At 42.0% G+C, this 20,567-nt stretch overlaps 1 long non-coding RNA gene across 2 annotated transcripts in view; it reads right to left on the minus strand.

The window, feature by feature from the left end:
* Window positions 1-20,567, minus strand: part of LOC131440753 (uncharacterized) — a 158,742-nt gene that overhangs the window by 75,496 nt on the left and 62,679 nt on the right. The window contains exons 4-5 of one of the 2 annotated variants that reach the window (XR_009231444.1): window positions 18,250-18,351; window positions 14,706-14,822 (exon numbers count right to left, since the gene is read on the minus strand). This is a non-coding gene — a long non-coding RNA (uncharacterized LOC131440753). The remainder of the gene's footprint in view (window positions 1-14,705; window positions 14,823-18,249; window positions 18,352-20,567) is intronic. The other variant, XR_009231450.1, reaches the window with a different exon arrangement.

The following is a 20,567-nucleotide window of genomic DNA, read 5'->3' on the forward strand; positions in this document are numbered from 1 at the left end:
AAAAAACTGACAAATGGATCAAACTTCACACAGAAAGGTCCTCACTTTAACCAGGATTAGTACTAGTGACACACAATAAATAATCAGAGAAACCCTAATGAGCTCATAGTGACAATGCAGAGGCATGCTGAGGACAGAACCCTGTGAAAATGTCTGTCCAAACCAGTCTGTCTTCCTTTTTTTTTTTTCCTGTAAAGTAAGAGTGGAGTGGGTTTAGCTCGGGGCAGGAAAGTGCTGACAAAAGCTCATCCCTGTGGCTTCGGCCTTTGAAACAACCTGCAGGAATTCAAGCGACCTCTTTGATCTCGGGATGGGACATTACTATTCTGCTCGGATCATGTTTACACAGCTTGGTGTGACTCAGGAATGGATGAAGGTGCTGTGTGGACAGGCAGACACGCAGTCCCGGGTCACATATGAAAGGAAATTATCTTCAGCGTTTGTTTTAAGCTTTGCTGTGAACCAGGTGGGTGGAGTTGAACCCATCAGGTGTCAATCAGAGATGGTGATGCTGATAAAAGTCATAGTTATATGTGGTTATGGTGCGTAATGGACCAATCAATGACCACTGAAATAAGTCAAAGGAGGAAGAAGGGATGAAAAGCAATGGGAAAAAACAATAGCATGTGCAGTAAGGGACTAAGGAAGGCAAAAGGAAGTGAGGGAAGATCAAAAGAAAGATACAGCAAAAGGAAAGACAGGGGCTTGAGAGAGAAAATGATTAACACAGAAAAAAATGGAATGGAAGTTAAAAAAAAAAATGACTTACTTCCTTTACTTATTTCAAACAATAAAGAAAGACATGGGGTAAAATGAATCAAAGGTAAAAGGGAATCTGTGAACCAGATTTTTGTACAGCAACTTAAACCTCCTTTTCTTTCAGAAACCTTGACTTCCTGCCCATGTGTTCCTGCCTATGAGTCTTATGTTTGAGCCTGGTCCTTACAAAAAGTGTGAAGTACAATAAATGAAGGGCATGAAAGCATCAAACCTAAAAGGTGAGGAAAAATGAGGAACAGAAGGAGCACGTTGTTCCCTTTGCAGAGCTCAAATCTGCATTTCCTCCACAACTTTGCGTTTACTAAAAATGAAGAAAAACAAAAGCAGCAAAAGTAATCAAGATGAAAGAATCTCATTTGAAATTCGTTAAGTCCGGAGCGCCGCAGATGTCTCCACTGCCAATTTACAGATTTAGTGTTTGCAGCAAGAAGGCCGGGCCTGCGCGAAGCCTTACTTCAGCAGACAAAAGTGCAAACAACAGATGAATTAAAGGTTACCAACAATATATGATGAATACCAGGCAAATACAAATTACCACAGGAAGAAGAATAATGAAGGCCGAGCCAAGGGCCAGTCAATAATTAGAGGTGGCGCGGTCGCTGTCACTATGTGCAGTGCCTGCGGTTTGTCGCAGCTTTAATTGCTCAGGTTAAAATGGCCGCCTACGTCCAAAAGTACAGTTAGTTTTAACTTGTTAAAAGACGAGCAGTGGTTCTCCAGAGGCTCATATTCAACAGGACGGCCCTTCAATAATGTTTTATAGTTTCTTCATCTCTTCCATTTTCTGTTTACTTGAAGTGAAGCATGAGGGAGTTTGCTTTGATCCCCTTGAAGAAAAAATTAAAAACAGTCCCAACCGTGTACAGGGGGGGGGGGGGGGGGGGAGGAGGAAAATGCCATGAGTGGCTGACAGTCGGTGCACATTGGTTGTGGTTTTTTTTTCCAAGCAGGGAGACATAATCACACAAATAAGACATCAAAGATAGATTGAGATTTAAAATATGCAGTTGAAAATTATTCAGATTGCTTTGGGATGGCAGGGAGAAAAATATTCCCTCAAAGTGTCCGACTGGATGAGATCAAAAACTGTGATACCGTGAGACAGAGGCACGAATGAGAGAGAAGCATTCAGACGTGTCCGCTTTCTTTTTTTTTTTTTTTTTGGTTTCAGGGGCCTTGGCAGCTTTGGTACTTCATGTCGTGGTTCCCGTGACTGGAGGGGAATCCCTTCCACTGCCCCACCCTCTTGTTTTTCTGGTCATGCAGCTCACCAGTATGTCACCTCGCGATGTGAACTCTCATGCCCTGTAGGTTGGCAGAGAAGAGCGACGCACAAACGCAGACTGGCTGCTGCCTGCAAGTCACAGCCAAAACATTCCAAACACCTGCGAACCTCCTCTACACCTGTACAGAAGACGTTCCAAAAATCTAACCACATAACCACAAGTAGAATAAAATGAACCAAATCAATGTTTCCCTTCTATTCTTTAACACAAAATTTGGCGCAATCAATGAAAACGTCCCAACGCGTGATGCAATCACAATTGGAAATGTTAAGAAACGCCAATACTGTTGCATCACGCCATGCGACGGCACGTCAAGAGTGTTGAAGCCCTCGTTTTGAAGGCAAGCAAGGATCAGAGACATGAAAGGCTGCTACCAGGAGACCAGAGGGATGAAGGCATATGGAGGAGACGTACAGAACAAATGTGTCACTCCCCCATTCATCAAAATCAACAGGGACACATCTGAAAGTTTGTTACAAGACTATCAAGCAGCCAAAGGAAGGTCTGCGCTCTTTAGTGTGCAATGACGAACACATGCAGCGCTGTGTTTTGACTAATCTGGGCAAAAAAGCACGGATTAAATGAGTGTGAAAGAAAAATATCCGCTAAGATAAAATATTTCTATTAAATCCAAAATGATTATATTCGAAAATGAGGTTAAATGTGAGTCGGCCAACATAAATGTGCTAAACTAGAGTGTCGGTTACATTATTAACACATTTTCCTGCATCACCTTCTTAAAGGTGGATATGTTCTGTATTATTTGCTCCATATGAGAAAGAAAGAATTTAAAATGATTAATTTTGTGGACAAAACAAGACATTTGAGAACATCATTTCCAGATTTGGGAAAAACACTCACAAAGATTACTCCTTTAATCGAGTAGTAATGGGCAGATCGCCTCAATATGAAAAAAAAAAATGATTTGCAGTCGCAGTACTCATGTATATACATAGGATAACATTCCACAGATCCATAACCTGAGTGAACAACTCATTATTTCACTGTCAGGGAGCAGCTCTGTGCCTCGCAAAATAACAGCGCGCAGTCAAAAACAAGCGACTTCAGTGACGTTGAGGGACAGAAAGTTTCTCTTTGTTTGAAAGCTCTCAAATGTGCCACAGAAAGCTGGGATTCAAAGCAAGGCCCATCTCTCCTCCTAATTAACACTTTGAAAGATAAAAGCAGTTTATTAAATCAATCAGGAAGATGGTTGTTTGTGAATCCCAGCAGATAAGGACATTTGCATATTAACTTTGCAGTTCTAACCTACATTTGAGGATCTTCTGAGATTGTGGCCGGCCTCAATGTAAATATTTTCCCTCTCGCCGCTACTGTACACGTTTTAAAGTTTCATCGCCTGGATTCTCTGGTGGATTTTCAACTCATTAAAAAATAAAGAGTTGGATAAATAAGCAAACGTATAACGTAAACAGGCAAACAAATGAATAAACAAATACAGATATTACAGTGCGGGAAATGCTTTGCCAAAATTTGTGGCAAAACAATCTGGATCTTAACTTGCCGTTAGATATTCCCTCTTCCAAAGTAGATTTTAAATTAACATGAAAGTAACAATTATAGGCTTTAAAGAAGTATTATTTTGCCCCGCAGTCAATCTGGCACACATTAAACAGTGGTTTCGATATGTTCTGCCAAAAACTAACTTCCATGTGAATCATGCATTTTCGTGATAATTTTGTGAGTGAATTTGGACACCACTGCACCTCATGTGCATTCTGTCAGTAAATAATATTTGTATGTCACTGCACTGCTAGATATTCTCATGAATGGCACGAACAGTATCTTTGTTTGTCCCTAAAATGTCACAGTCTCATGTGGGTCTCGACACTGGCACTATGTTATTTCGGTTTGTCTGTTTTTTCATTCCCAACAAATTCCCTGAAAAGACACACCAACAATGATTGATTGTGTAACCACAGCCTAATGTATGTTGTTCCTCTTTGCCATTCAGCTCTAAATCTATTAAAAACACATCCTCGAGCTGAACTTGTATCAGGTGACACTTCCTTTCATGGCTGTGAACACACAACTTGGTCCCACACACCGTTTGGCTGCCACAAACACAAGGGCTCCAAATGTGGATTTATCTGCTGCTGGAAATAGTGCCCTATATATTCTCTCATGATTGTTTAAAAGTACAATGAGCAGCTGGAGAAGAGACAACATTTGTGTGGGCCATTTTCAAAGATTTACATCTGTAAACAGACACTGGCCTCGGGGCTGAGAACCACAGACAAAGTAGAGCCACCTTAAAAAAAAAATAAAAACGAAAAAAAACAAAAACATGCATTTAACGGATTTCAGTGTGTGGAAATCCCTGCTTTTGCATTTGAGTCACACAATATGCATCTTTCCCTGAGTATTTCTGCCCAGAATATCCCAATGTCAACCCATCTGGGTCTTAAATGTAACCACGCATGTATTATTATTATTGGGGTTTGTGATTATGTTCGAAATGCAACTCTAGAAAGAAAGACAGAGTAGTAACAAATTAAAAACTGATAAAACACTGCAGCCCTGTACAAAAAGACATTTTGTGATTTTGCTACATAGTTTGTGCATCTAGTTATTCTTTCAGTCTTTTAATATAATAGTTAATTAAATCATCTTGCAGAGGTGACTGATACAGATCAGCATGATCCATAAGCATGATTTCTACTCCATGGGAGATGTGAGAGCAAGAAATCGGTGTGGTCAGTGCGCTGATTAAACCAATTAACAAAGACACAGGAAGGATATGTTTTCTTCTGACAGTCGAAGATGAAACACGTTTTTTTTGGAGACAGTGACTCTCCAGGTTTTAAATGCTTAAAAGATCCGGGCTTCATTTGAACTTTCTCCCCCCCCCCACCAAGACCTTTGCCGAGGAACTGTCGTCTCAAAAGCTCATCTGCAGTCAAACCTTCCCTGCATTTACAGCAATAACATTAGCGTCATCAGTTGTGAGACAGATATAGCCACAAAGAAATCAAAGCTTGCAGATATTGAGCGGCTTCTCATACGGACACGGAGGAAGAAAGAAACACCGGATCGATACCAGTCGCTGCTAATCCTGGTACCTACACAACGGCGTCATTGTGTTTCGATGGGTGGGCCGCGGCTTTTGTGGAAATCGCCGCGCACAAAGGGGACCCGTCAGCACTCCTCGCCTCTGGAAAAGGGTTCACGCACACCGTCGGCTGCCGCACCATTTGATACTTGACTTACTGATGCGATGAAAGGCTGCGGACGACCCGACCCTCAGCTGTAATCAGTCCAATCTGCATTCACGCGGACAAGAGGTGCAGATCTGAGAGCAGCTATCATCGCCTCATCTCCAGCAGAGAATAGGTGAAGCCATATTCCATTGGAGAATTTACAAAAAAAAAAAAAGAAGGAAGTTACTTTAACGACTCCCATGGCTTTTAATTGCAGAGGCTTGGATATTAGTTCAAAACCACTCACTTCATGCTTGGGAACACAGTGCCATGCTGCCTGCACCCTCACCCAACACTTGTTTTATCTGCTTGGAGATTGAACTCACTTCACAGTAAAGAGAGGCCAATTAGGGTGCAAAAGGATTAAAAACACTGGAAAAAAAAAAAAAAGATTCTCCATTGCACAGCTTTTGTAGTGGAGGACAAGCTATAGGATGAATGCAGCGGGGAAACAAAGCTCAGCAGTATATGATCGTGAAATTAAAGAGGAAAACAAAGGCATGGGGTTATTTCCTGCCAGTTGTCCCCCGAGAGGGAAAAAGTCAACCTTGTATTCCTGTTGGACATCATTAATCTGTGATTTCCATCGCATTCAGGCAGCTTTTCTCTATTGGAGAGGCTAGAGCGTCCGTCTACACCAATTCTCATCTTTTTCTTATCTCATTAATAGAGAATCACAATCCTCTGTAGGTGGATCTAAATGTTTAACCTGTGAACTTACAGGTTTTAGTCCAAAAAGCCACTGGTTATTGCGGGAGAAAATAAAGAGAAATATGAGATGTGACTTCGAGAGTCTGTTTACCATATTTTTGTAGAAGCTCCCGAATATCAGAGAATGTTATGACTGATTTGCACTATAAAACATTACCTTGCTGACCGTCAACCTCAAGAGTTCGATACCCAAGGTCAAAACAACACCAAGTCAAATTTCAGAATTAATTTTTTTTCTAAGTTACTTGGTGAATTTGGTCATATCTTTGAGTCCAAAACTGAGTCCATTATATATTCTGGTCCTTATTTTAGGCCTATTTTTTCCAGGGGGGGGGGGGGGGGGGGGGAGTATACTCAAACTTTCAATAAATTGCAATTTTACAAAAAAAATATGCCAAAAAGTCAAGGGTAGCTTGTTTACGGGGAAATTTCTCCTTTTCTAAGTGCAACTAACTGAAGTTAAAGTATGGAAGGGAATGCATACTTTAACATCATTGCTTTGCCGTGGTGTTTATTTCCTTCAAAGAAAACTAGCTGAGTGTTGTTTGGAATCCGCAGGCAGCAGTAGAAGCTAGGTTTCGATTTTTTTTCTCTTAATAAAATGATTACCAATCTCTAGTGGCGGTTGACCTCAGATGCACTGTCCCTGAGAGATGTCTGAGGGTGGCTGTTATCCGGGGAGAAACAAGGTGGCGGTAGTGGTGGTGGAGGGGTGGTGGACGGGCTTCCCCCAGCGAGCGCCGTCTTTAACATAAGTGGAGATGAGCGTAACCGGATGGCGGAGGCGAAGAGGTTTCCCCGGGAATGGCGGCGAGCGGCAGGAAATCGATGCATTGTTTGTTTATTGGTCTGACCTCCGAACCTCTGCAGCTCTACATCTGTCAAACCCCGCCCCCACCTCTCCCGCTCTCGTTGTTCATTTCCCTCCCTCCCATTTTCTCTCCCCCTGTCGTATTTTCTCATCAATCTCATTGCAACAAACAAGGGCTTTGGAAGTTACAGATAAATATCGGTCACAAAGCATCCAGAATAAAGCAGTGGTTCTCGCTGATTGCAAACGGTAAAGAACAGTGCAGAGATTTTGAGCTGTACCTTTAGTACAAATTATAAAAAGATAATAATAAGGTAATATGGTGATAAAATACTGGAGCCTGCAATTTATATAGTAAAAATTCACTCGGCAAACACTCGACATCATTTTCTGATTATGTCCAGGATACAAAACCTGCAGAATGCAAAAAAAAATAAAAAATATGGAGAAAACATGAATCTGATGTGACTGATAAAAGCAGATTTTGTTCAATGTTGGATAATCGCTGTCTGGAGGTCAAATCTGTGCAGGGAGGATGAAAAAAAAAAAAAAAAAAAAAGACCTTGCATTCACTTCTGTAAATGGAGGGAGAAAAACTTCCAAGATCCAGATATCCACCGCAAAAAGGTCACCGGAAACTTACGACTCTTAGTGATGCTAATGGGCCCTAATTTGAAATGGAATTTTATTCACATCTTGAAATCCAACAATGAGATTTCATTCAGATGTAGCAGTCACTTTTTACTTGCTTTAATGATAAGTAGGTCCGAATGCAGGGAGAGAGAGAGAAAAAAAAAAGATCCCCAAGGTGCTTTGACTCTGTTCTTTTATTAATGACTTGAGCCCTTTTGTGACCGCCACAGAATCGTTTGATGAATCATTATCGTGGAGAAAATCATCCCGACTGATCATATTAAGAGGGGGGAATGCAGTTGTTTTGCAAGGCTTTCTCTCGTGTCCATTGTGAATTATTGTCATTATCATTAGCATGAAATGAATTCTGGCCTTTTCAAAAGAGGATCGCTGCTATGAGTTAATGTTTATTCATCCATTGTCGGGCCACAGGCTTGTTTTATCTGTTATTGTAGCTGCTGTGAGCCGCTCTGAAGCCGCCGCTGTACGACACCGCTGATAAGTGCGCCGCGACGGCCATCAACCTTGTTTACATTAATGTCCGCAGACTGTCGCAGGTCGACTCATGATCCATATCAATTGAGAGCCGGTAAATAAATTCTGGTGGCGAGACATCAGCGAGGACGGGATCTGTACTAAGGCAACATAAACAACACATTTCTGTGCGTCTACTGCTGCTGAGAGGGTATGATGGAGGTTTATTTACTCAAATTTCTAACACGGAGTCACATTACTGGCTGCATGGTGAGTTCAGGGGTTTCCATTCCTCTCTGTTGGTTTTAATGTCACTCCAGCAGTAATGTGTCTTGTCTTCTGGCATCGGGGACATTTGGGGGACACACAGTTGAAACGAGAGCAGCATCTGCAGCCTGCTGGCTGAATGAGGCCCCCTCCAGCACTACCTGAGTCCTGGCTAGGCCAGTGAGCACAAGCTGGGGAGTGGGTGGTTAGAGGAGCAGGAGGAGAGAGAGAGAGAGTGGGGGTGACCGTCATCACCGTGATCTGATTTGTCCTCAGGCCGGAGACTACAAATGAGTACAGACAGCTTTTTCATAGCCAAAAGACACTTTTGCATCCATGTGTGTGTTTGTGTGTATGATCACAGTAAAAGAGTGGTGGTGGGGGGTGTCATTAGATGGAATTTAATTTCATAAACAGCTCAGTTTCAGCACACAGATCAGATGTATTTTATGTGTGAATTTATAAGGATATAATGCGTTTCATACTGTCCGTTACATCCCCGCACAACAAACTGCTGCCCCGTCACTGAAAACAGGAATATAATTGAGATTTTCATAAGGCGGCCTGTGCATTTTTGCAAACACAATGCATTGAAGTTAATATCACCACCTTATATGTGTGCTTGCACCTCTGAAATGAGAAGCTCATTATTATCATCGTGGATAAAAGCTTTTATGGCCGCAGTTCTGCACAAAAGTCTCCATCTTATCAAGTCATTCCTGTCTACAAATAATTCCCAAAACCTTTTAAAACCTAATAAAAAAGTGTAAGTGAGGTACAGACATTTCACACAAATACCACAGTGGAATCAGATAATATTCAACCATGGATGCAGTTGCTGTCAGTCATGCAAAAACACCTCAGTTTGGTCATTTCAGACCTGTTTTTCTAAGTCCAAAGGATTCTTCATGAATAATACCACAACTAACAAACTAACAAACACAGTTCCACTGAACTTCTCCAAGCAATTCCGTCATTTGGGGAATGACAGTGGAGTCAGGCTGTCGACCTGAGACTGCTGAACTTTGCAATAATTATTCTGCACTCGGGTCAGGCCCTGGACAATATGTTAGCCATCTGCCAGCATCTGTGCTTTCTCTCACTAACAGACAGACAGAGTCCCCCCCCTATACTCCCACCCCACCCCCTCCCGCAACACACACACATATATACACCTCCCCTGCACACCGCCACACACCCCTAGTACACCGGACCACCACCACCGCCACCACAGCCCTGGAGCACACAGAGAAGGGGGTGAAGCACTAAGCAGGTCACATGTTGTCTTTCAGCCATATTTGGGTCAGGCCTTTGGCACTGGATGAGGGGAAGCTTAATGCACGGAGGCAATGGGTTATAATCCTCCTTCCAACACACACACACACACACACAGACAAATAGAGAGACACACACTGTATATTACTTTCCACAATGATATTTTGCCTCACGGGGCATGAAATTCCCCCATTTTCTCCAATACGATCTTAATGTGGTCCTTCTAATTTACCAGGAAGGTGCTGAATGCTTCAAATGTAAACATCATATCCCGAGAAGCACTGGCACAAAATAGAAGCCAGCAGCAGCTTTAGCAGAGCATATGTTGCATGGAGCATATGTTTGGAGCATATGTTTAACGCCAGAGGAAAGAGGACTCACACGTGCATATGTCGTGGATCACAGGTAGATGAGATCTTAAATAAAAGGGAAATAAGGCCAAGAGAAAATGTTCTGTGTTCATGTCGTGCTTTCTAGTCACAGAAAGCATGAACTTTACTCAGGCTGTGATGCCAAACAGTCATAGAGCAACTAATATTTTGGCAAATGTATGCAAAACCAAATTTGCTCCTTCCATTAAGATTAGGACCCAGGCATATATATCTTGAACAGCTGGAAATGTGTAAATTACATACAAAAAGTAAAAATATGGAAAAATAAACCCTCATCAGAAATTCATTAGGAGGAAACTCGGGGCATGGTATGTTTTTTTTTTTATGGTGTGTGAAGTTCCAGGGCAAAGGGGCTGAATGCTTAGGTATGAAATGTGATCAAATTTCAAATACATTCACAGTCTTGGCAATTTGTACATTTGCATCAAAGCTCCGGTGGACATCTTCGCCTCCACATAAGAGCCGCCGCGCGGCTCCTGCTCTCAAAGTAAACGGCATCTAATGAAGAAAACAGTCAAATGCATTGGATCTGATGAAGTGATGAACGCGTGGACGGCACACACTGCCGGACAAAAATGAATTGGCGCCAGTGGAAGATTAAAATCGCACAAATAAGCCACAACATGTGGCCGAGGAGCCTGAAAGGTCACAAGATTCGGGGGAAAGTGGTTGGATGTCGGCCACACATCCCGCAACGGTGTTTTCATCAAGGTCTGTAACATTCATCACCAGGTCCGAGACACTCATACATGTACAGCTAGTCGACTCTTTAAAGACTTTCCACCGTGAAAAGCGAGACATTTATGATGGGGACACATTTGCACTTTCTCTCCTTCCTCTTTGCAATCAAAATAATTGCTTTCACATATGACTTTTGGCATACCTTCCTTTAGTGAGATCCTTATCTCGCAGGGCAGTCATGCAGGCGTCAGATTTATGACTTTACTGTGATTAGAGCTGCGGCGAGTCTTCAAAAGGCACCAATAGGAAAGAACTTCCAAAAGAAACTGAATAAAAATAAACAAATCTGAATGAACATAGTGCAGAACCCCAGTGAATGCAGATACTTCCATACAGTTTGATCAACATGGTGTATGCCGACCCTGCTACAGTCACCCAATATCAATTTACTGTAAACAAAACCATAAATGTTGAAGAATAGAGATTACAATGAGTCCTCCAACCTGTGCAAACCCTGTTGAATAAACAAGTGTTTCTCTGGTAGTATCGCCTTCTTCAGCAGCCCGTGAACAATCTTCATGGTGGATAATAAACATGTGGCTAAGCTTATGACGCGGTCACATTTAGGTTAATACACTACAAAATTGAGGCCAATTAGACCTGATGTATACTGGAGCAAAGTCCAATCGCCTACGGCTAACTGCTGAGGAAGACTATGACTTGGATGACTGAGAACCTCCAGTGACACCTGATTTTAATGTCTGTCCTGAGTGATCTGTTCAACGCGCCCCTAAATGCATCATCAAATGTGATTAGAAAAGCCAGATTCAAGCTTTATCTAGCAATAAACCTGATTCTGAGTCATGTGTGAATGCAAATCCATCCTTAGGATTAAAACCAGGTCTTTCACACTTTCACAAGGTCCCAACGACACTATGTTGGACACACAGGATATAGTCTACATTGTGAGTGATTGATTTGCACCATTCACTGTAACACAATGGTTTTGTTTTTTTTATTGATCCGTTTGTGCTGAATTACGACGGCATCAAACGAAGGTAGGGTTCTTCCATGTAAGGTGTGCATTTGTTCGAGTACATCTAAAATCTGTATTTCTCACTGCATGCACATAAAATAAAAATGAAGAAACAGTGCACATCATCCTAAAAAAGGTACTACGTGTCTAGGAAGTTAAAAAAATAAAACTCATCCCTCCTCCTCCTCCTACCACCTCTACCTCCTTTCCATTCCCCTCTCCTTTGCACATTCTAATGTGCAGGTTTGTTTTGGGGATAAAGTCCTCTGCTTTGATCAGCGCTAATTAGACAGCCTTTGCTTTCGTTCACTACCTATTAAGGCTGGTTGGTTATCACCGTCCTAATCTCTGGCCGGTAGCCAGGCGAGGGTGCTGCGATCCTGAAGGAGCCCCCTCAAAGCTGTCTAAGGTGAGGAGGAAGTGTGATGAAAGGGCCGTCTCTTTTCAGCACAGATCAATACGCTCCTCTCCTTTGCCTATGGGGGATCAAGAGTTTGAAACACAAAGGAGGTTTTTGCATAAAGATCCAAACAACGGTTCACAAGACTCTTTTTTTTTTTTTTCTCCTCGCTGACTTTATAGCTTGATACAAGCTTTTACTTTTCTTCTGTCTTGCCTTCAACTTTGCTTTCCTGGAAGGAGGAGTGGGTTCTTAATGAAGGTGGAAATTTGGATTTTTTAAAAGTCCAAAATGCCTGGAGGAGGCAAACAACCAAAGTTTAAGTCATTTCCTTTTTGAGTGTATTTAGCCTCGACTTGCTGGATGTCTAAGTGCTTTATTACATGCTCGTATGTAAGGATTCACTTCCCGACTCACATACTGTTTAAAGTAAACAAAGGCCACTGCTCTGCCAGACGTTCATCGTACACCGAGATAAACAAAGTTATTATTCCGAAATATTGTGTAATGATCTTTTGAGACGCCACAGCATAGACGGAAGCATTTGATCCCCGGTTATTTGTTTCATACTTCACTCATGCATAAGGAAAGTGCCCGTAGTTTGTTTGGTCAGTTTAGCCTAAACAACCCGTGAGGAATTAAGGACTTGTATAATCCATAAAAGATAGAGTTACAGCATTTCGGTCTATTTATAAGCAAGTAAAACACACTGTTTGAAAAAAAGCTCGATTGTTTGACATGTGCCACGGATCTAAACATGATTCAAGTATGTTTCTTTCCATCCGAGGTTGCGCATGATTAACTCTTGAACATCCACACACCTCTGTGACGCACTAGACATATAAATAACCAGAATAACAAAACCCTTATTTTACTAAATGTCCAAATTGTTACTTCCTCACAACTCACAAAGCAGTTGCTACTGCATCAGCTGAACAGAGCGTTTTTGGCATATTTCAGCTCATTGTTTTCACACCACAGCGACAAGTTTGCTGATTTGGTTCAGCCTCGTTCCTCACTCTTATTTCTCGCTGCAGCAAGCAGAGAGTTTTACTTTCTACCACCTGCCCCGATCAGTAGATGAGATGAATCAGTGAAAATAAAACAGTGTATTTAATCAATGGCAGTTTGTGTGCTTAACTGTGGGTAGCTGAAGAAAAGATTGTACAAATGTTGTACAAATTTAACAGTAAATATTTTGTGTGCTTGAATCTGTACACATTAATTCTGAAAAAGAAAAAAAAAAGACCAAAAATGTGTAGCAAATATTCACCTCAATGAAGTCTGAGGCTTTCCTTATGCCTGGAAAGACTAGTCACTTTAATCCTTCCGTCACTATATTCACCATGATTATGTGACCCCTTTTTGCGAGTAATTTCCACTGGATTAGAAAAAACAATCAATCCAATCAAGACTAAGAGCAAAGGGGAGGGGAAAATAAGAGATTTAAAAGGAAATCTCTCCAGAAGTTGTTGGGTGTTGCCAGAAATGAGTAGGAGCAATCTAGAGGGCCGGCGTATATTTTCCTCTCAAGTAATTCATTTATGTCTTCAGAAACCAGAGTTACTGTGCCTTTGTTGTGCTTTAAAAAGCTTAGCTGCTCTCTATGAAGAGATGCAATGAGAGCACTTTAGAAAAAGCTACAAAGGCAACGAACGGGTGGAGGAAGAAAGAAAAAGTGAATGGCACCACTGATAAAGTTGAGCAAATTAAGTCATTGACCTGCGGTGGAGATTAATAGCAAACAAGGTGCCCCAGCTTCACAAGTAATGAATATTTTTCTAACAGCATGCAGAGGGGATGGGAGGTGGGGGGGTGGGGTGGGAGATAGTGCTTGCTTGATGCGGATGACATTGAAAGTTGTGGAGAACAGAAAAATTCTGTCATTTTTCATTTGTATGCAAATTTGCCTGTTACACAAATTAACCCTTGAACCCCGGTGTCAGTCCTCATCTTGGGTGGAAGCCAACCCCATGCTGGGGCCCTGCGGCCGCTGTACCCACCCACACTTCCCCTCTCGGGTCAGCTGTGGCTTTAAACCCACTTCCATAGAGAAAAGTTATGAGTCGCAGCTCTGCCCGCCTTTTGTTTACTGCTTTCATCCGGTGAATATATGACCTCACGAGGTGGGAATCTGAAGCCACTCCGGTGCGTTTAATCCCGTCAGCGCATAATGCGGCCATGAAACCATCACTCTGACAAGCTGATGAAAGAGCCGATACTGATATTGTATGAAATGTGTCGCCACCGGTGTCTGATTGGCTTTGTCGGGAGCAGAGCTTCCCAAACTTCAGTGTCCTGTGGCTGCTAAAAATCCATCCAAAGACCTACGCCCCAAATGTGTCCATTAGCAAGAAAATAGCACAGCGCTGACATAAAGAGATTTTATATTTGTCCCTATTACTAATGAGTAATCATTACTCTATTTAAAAACAATTGTCATCACCATTTTGGGGCATAACTGCAAAGCTCTGTGTTGTGTTTAAAAATAAATGTATATAATTAAAATGTAAATAACAAAATGAGACATTGTCTTTAAACTCAATCTTTTCAATTAGCAACACTTTATAGCCCGGAGGCTGGATAATGTGATCACTAATTTTACCATCAGCTTCTACGTAGTTGACACTTATAGTGGGCAATAACGGCACAAAATGAAAGCCACGTACTGGTCGTGAATCGTGTCGGTACGATTTTTAGCGTCCTCTGCATTTCCTGTCAAAAGAAAATTCACCCACCTTGAGTAAAGCAGCTGGAGCCGCAGGAGTTAATCACCCACTGTTGTTTAAAGGTGGACCTCCATGACAGAAGAAACACCACTTCCGCCTGCAGCTGCAGAGTTCCCAGCAACCATCCTGCAAATGGAAATACATTCAGTGGAGTGTAAACGATTGCATCTATTAGTGAATTACTTGAACAATTACCATCTTCCCTATCAGTTTGTCGACAGAATGTCGAAACATAAGCAAAAATGAATCCACGTTGAGTCATTATTTTCGACCAAAAATCTATCAGAATGATAAGAGACGCGACCGACACTTGATATTCACTCGGCAGCAGCGTGAGGTTAAGAGGCAGGTGAACTACACATCACTGCTAATCTACTTCCAAAGTTTCCATTTGTTTCTTGCTTCTGTGCTGTGTAAAGCTTGTCTAAATGTGCTGCTGTGTATCACGGTGCACAGTACACAGTTTCAAAAGGTCATAGATTGATTATAGTAACTCACAAAGCAAAAGTGAAGGTGTGGGTGCTTTTTGGGATGGATTTTCTTGACAGTTTATTGATCCGTTATTGATCCAAAGCTGCTCCTCAAAAAGAAAGGTGAGATTTAGGAGAGACAAAAACAACATTGCAGGGTCGGGCCCTGCTCTCACATCTGTGTGTTTATCGCAGTGTTTTGATACAAGTGCAGCTCTGTCTCTGTCCCCGTGTGGTGTCAGGAAGGAGGAGGGAGCCCTAAACAAATTCCACCATCTGCAGAAGAAGGTGGCAGCCGCGCCGTGATTGACCCCTTTAATTGATGCGGCTTTAATTATGATAATCGCCTGTCAGAGTTACTGTTGTTTCTCCTACCCAAACATCCCTCCACTCCCCCATCCCATTTAATTTTTTGCGGCGTTTCATATCCTGGTATTGATGGGTGCAGGTGCTGTACAGATGTTTCGCCGGCTCCCCTCGACGCTGCGCAATTTGTTAGCCACATATCAGCAGCCACCTCTGCATTGCTGCAGTGACACGTGCTATAATTTTGAGCACAGCTGAAATTCAGCGTTTGCCTCGGGTTGCTGGAAACCTGTAAGTGATGATTTTGTATCTAAAATGACAAACTTAATCTCTCAGTTATGACTAATCACCTACCAAAATGAGTTTCCAGTTTTTTCTCAGTAACATCTGACACTGAGTGGAACAAGTGTTTACAAAATGACACTTTGACAGATGATACCTCACTCTGTGGTAAATACATAACCTTCCAAATTGGACTTCTGTCATTTTAGAATATCATTTAATGTCATACTTTTTGTTTCATGAATGATATCCCGACACTATAACAATAACTACACGCTCATTTATGTGGCGTGCCACAACCTTGGAGTCATTAATGATAAAATCATGACTTGTTTTACAGTGTGTTTACGAAATGTGGAAGTTAAGCTACATATTCCCACAGAGGTTTTGTTACTTTTTTTTTTTAGAATACAACTCTTTAAAGTCTGTTTTCACTGAAACTTTTGCAGTGGAGGAAACCCATTCCACCGCACGGTGGCAAAAGCAGAGTTAAATGGGTTTAGACAAACAAACAAACAAACAAACACACATACACACAGACACACTGAGTGGCCACCAGTGGCTCTGCACTAAGTTTCCCTTCAAAGGATCCCCTCAGGATAGACTGCGCGCGAACATAATCCAAGGCCCCTTTGAAGTACACACTTGAAATGTCTTTTGGCTCGGTTGCTGCAAGTGGCATCTCAGCCCTTTGGGTTATTGGAGAGGAGAAGCGCTCCTCGCCCGGCTCGAGGTGGAGAGACAGCACCTGGTGGTCCCCACTGCCTCTCCGCGCCACATTTCACACATTTAAAGTACACAGGGTGCTCGTCTCCTCAGCCGCACACACACACACACACACACGACCACAGCCAGGATGTCTAAACAGTGCTCTAACTCTCTGCTGGATGGAGCGCGGGTACATTTTGGAGAGGATTTTAATAAAGCCAGGGTGGCTTTGTCACACAGTGGATTTTCCCCTTGTACACACATTTTTCTACAGGCGGAGCTGCTCCGAGGGCAGGAGCAAATCTCATTGGTGGGGTTAAACAGATGGGTGGCATCAGGGATATACAGTTTTTAACATTAGACACACAAATAATAAAAAAAAAAGTTAAGACCTGAGTTAAGAGGAGGATAACATGACGGTTGTTTCCATCTTGAAAGTGACTGAACTTCTTCTGTAGGCCACATTTCTGTTAATCCAACACAGGGAACATCTTATAGTTAGAGCCTTGGTTAACCCTAACCACCTTAACTACAGTTTTATCGCTAATAGCACATTGTTCGGAATGTGTTTTGTCCTAATCTATTGATCGCGATCAAACATTTGATCTCATGCAGTCATTTTAGTGCACATTGGATTTCATTTAGCGTCGCTAAAGTTAAAGTTCAAGAGAAAAACTGCAACGAAATTGCAACTAACCTCTGAATACCATGGTTGTGTGGATTTTACTGGAATATTTTATTGGTTACTGATAAATGTGGTGCCTGAGTAGCAGTTTTTTTACGTCCACAAACATGAACTGATCTTCACTTTCGGAAGAATTTATTCTGTGCAATCCCTGCACTTTTTTTTTCTGTTGCAACTTTCGGCATTTAAAGCAGGAGCCAAACAACCTGAAACACGATTTAAAATGGATCAAATATTCCACAAAAACACTACAAAGCAGTGAAAAGTGAGACATGAGACGACTGCAAACATCTGAGGCTCGAGCTTCAAAGTTCCACGCTGCAGCATCGGACTGCTTGCTTTGACAAATGATTCTATATCTACAACGTCATATCTTGTTTGCATAAGAAAACATTTACTCCTAAGTTTGAGCCGGTTATATAATTTTTTTTTGACCAAAACAGATCAGATCCTCATTTCCGCCGTCGATTCATGGGATTCCACCGCTGTGCGCAGTCACCCATAAAAGTGACAAGTTAGCCGTAGAAAACAAATGACACAGATGTCCTGAGCACAGACCCGTCTGTTCTACATCTATATAATCAATTCGACACGATGAACCTTTTTTTCGGGACGAGTGCTGCTTGTAAACAGGCAGGGCATTCACACGTCAAATTCGGACAGGGCGTTACGCAGGTTTTATGGTGGCCCTTATTAAATTTGCCGCAGAGAGAGAGACGCTGTTTGAGATGGTGAAGATGGTTGTTTATGAGTGCGTTGGTTGTTTGTGTTGCGTCACATGGCTCGATGTACTCTCCGTAACTAGTTTAGACTCGGGGGAGAGAGACATGAGGGATGGAATTTCCCTTCTTCAACAATGTATTTGCCAGATACAAATTAGTTCTACTAATATTTTCTTATCTTCATATAATATCCTGTGTTATGCAATGTATTCTGAGCCAAATGTCACTCAAACTGAGCACATTAAAAATCAATAGAGGTTTAAAAAATAAACTACCTTAGCATCGATCCTGTTTATATTATAGTATCTGTGTCTGTGAGCAAGCCTGTGCATGCATGTGTGTGTGCGTGTGTGTGTGTGTGTTAATGGGTGTGTTCGCACCATTTCTAGTCTCCTCTCAGTAATGGTGAGTTTCCAGGAGGAAGTGAGTCGTGACCCTCAAGTCGATCATGGCGATGAAGGGATTGGACAGAACGCTGCGGGCTGTAAGAGATGAGCGAGGAAGTCACTTTCATGCTTGGCTCCGCTCAGCTCGATGGGAGCAAAGAAAAAAAAACAAAACAACACCAGGCTGGACTCGGCAACAACACTGCAAGAAACACAAAACAAAAAGACGAGATTCGAAAAGATTCACATGATTGTAACTTTGTCTCGACTGCGGTGACCGTAAAACAAATATATGATTCCATCTGGCAATAAACGGAGAGGGTTGAAAACATTATGGAAGGTCTGATGGATGAATTACCAAATGGGCCCAAACAGAGACGGCCCTGTGACCTGCAGCAACTGCATGTAGTTATTTTAACAGTGTTTTTTGTTGGAAAGTCAAAGGGATCAGTCAGGGATCAATGCAGATTTATTTCCATCACACAGCTGCACAATGCACAAGGTAAGTTAACGGCGTTTATATATTTCCATTGTTCTGACCACAAAGAAGCGTGTTTTTTAAGGTAAATGCTGACGCTCAGTTGCAGTTTTCAGGAAACAGGAGCACATTGTGTTGTTTGTTAAACATTTATGACTAAGTATATATTATACAGCGACTTATATCTATCACTCTGTGTGTTCTCGGAGTATGCTGTCCATTTAGTAGCTGACACTCACGTACATAAATGTAGTACATTTTAGGGAGTAATATTCCTTTAACGTGGTCAAAAATAAACTTAGTGTTAGTTTGTAAGAGACGCTAACTTATTTTCTCAAAATGGTGGCTATCTCTCTTTGGAGAGCGGCTCACGATGGCATGTTTTCTAAATGTTCGAGCCACTCTCAACACAGTTTAGCGGCAAAGTCTGCTCAGACAAAAGAAAGAGAAAGTGACGGTGTGTGCGAGTGTGGTCGAGGCAGCCGGTGGGAGATTAGAGTAGTTTTCTGCGAATGATCCTCACCGACTGGCCAATCTGTTCAGACGGGGTCTTGAATTCATGCAGATAGCAAGAGTAGTGACACCAACTGCTGCGACAGAAAGGGAGAGGGAGCGGGAAGTTCCATGGCTCGATGCCCCGTCACGTGACCAGTCCTAGTTTGGTTCTAGTCCAGTTTGGTTCGAGTCCAGTCCACCACCCCCTCGCAGTAGTATGGATCAGTGTTGGAAAGAGAGAACGCTCCAGTCGACACAGGTTGACTTGTTTAATCATTTAAAATCTCAATTTGTCAATGAAGCGACACGTATCCTAGATTTTTGCTGTTACTGACAGAGCATTCCTATGAATAAGGTTGCTCAAGACTGTTGACAGATGGATCTGATAATCAAGACCAAGGTAAAACCTCTCTATGTGTGAACATCCTCCAAAAGGATAGTTTAAAGCTGCAGTTTGTAACTTTTAGATAAAAATAAACAGTGTTACCAACACCTTTACATGCTACTCTCTTTTATTTTTTCATGTCTGTGAGTGACACCTTTTACATCATGAGACTACAGCAAACTTAAGGTTAAAGAGTTAACCGCGTGAGGTGAAACAAACAATAAAAGGCAAACTTAAGGTTAAGGAATCACTTTCAGTTCTAATGTTGGAAGAGAATGGTTGGAACATGGACCTGGAGTCATCCCTTAAGAAACCTCTGCAGGCTCACCTGAGGGGTGGATAAGTCTGGCACTAATCCTGCGTGAGATAAAAGGTTCACCTCCCTCCTGTGAACTCTAATCTAAAATGATTTTTGAAAGAAGCCTCCACACTCTGACACACCGAGTCTGTAATCGTCAGGTAATTTGCAGCGTGTCAAATGAAGACAGTGTCAGCTCCACAGAATCCATATGGAATATAAAAAAAAGCTAAATGATTCAGCGCGGATAAAACTGTAAGACAACAAACATAATTGCGTTTCGATGTCAAGCCTCTTTGCCTGGCTTTCATATCCCGGATCATTTGCCTGCATCGTTTTGGAACAGAACTTGTTTCAAACGGCTGCCTTTCTCTGCACATTGTGCTAATGCACTTAATTTAATGTTCGCAGACGCCGTAATTGGTATAATATTGCTCTATAATGCATTGAAGGAAACCTTAGCATTAAGCACTAAATTGAAATTTTGAAGTGAACGGTGAAAATGACTGTGGGGGCAAAGAAACCCCATTAAATGTAATTTGTTCCGCATGGCTGTGGGGGTAATGGTTACCGAGACACTCCTTTATTAAGTCGAATAGGTAGTGAGGTAACCTCGGATTTACTCTCTCTCTCTCACACACACGCACGCACACACG

Source organism: Solea solea, chromosome 2, assembly GCF_958295425.1.
Source record: "Solea solea chromosome 2, fSolSol10.1, whole genome shotgun sequence".
Taxonomy (NCBI): domain Eukaryota; kingdom Metazoa; phylum Chordata; class Actinopteri; order Pleuronectiformes; family Soleidae; genus Solea; species Solea solea.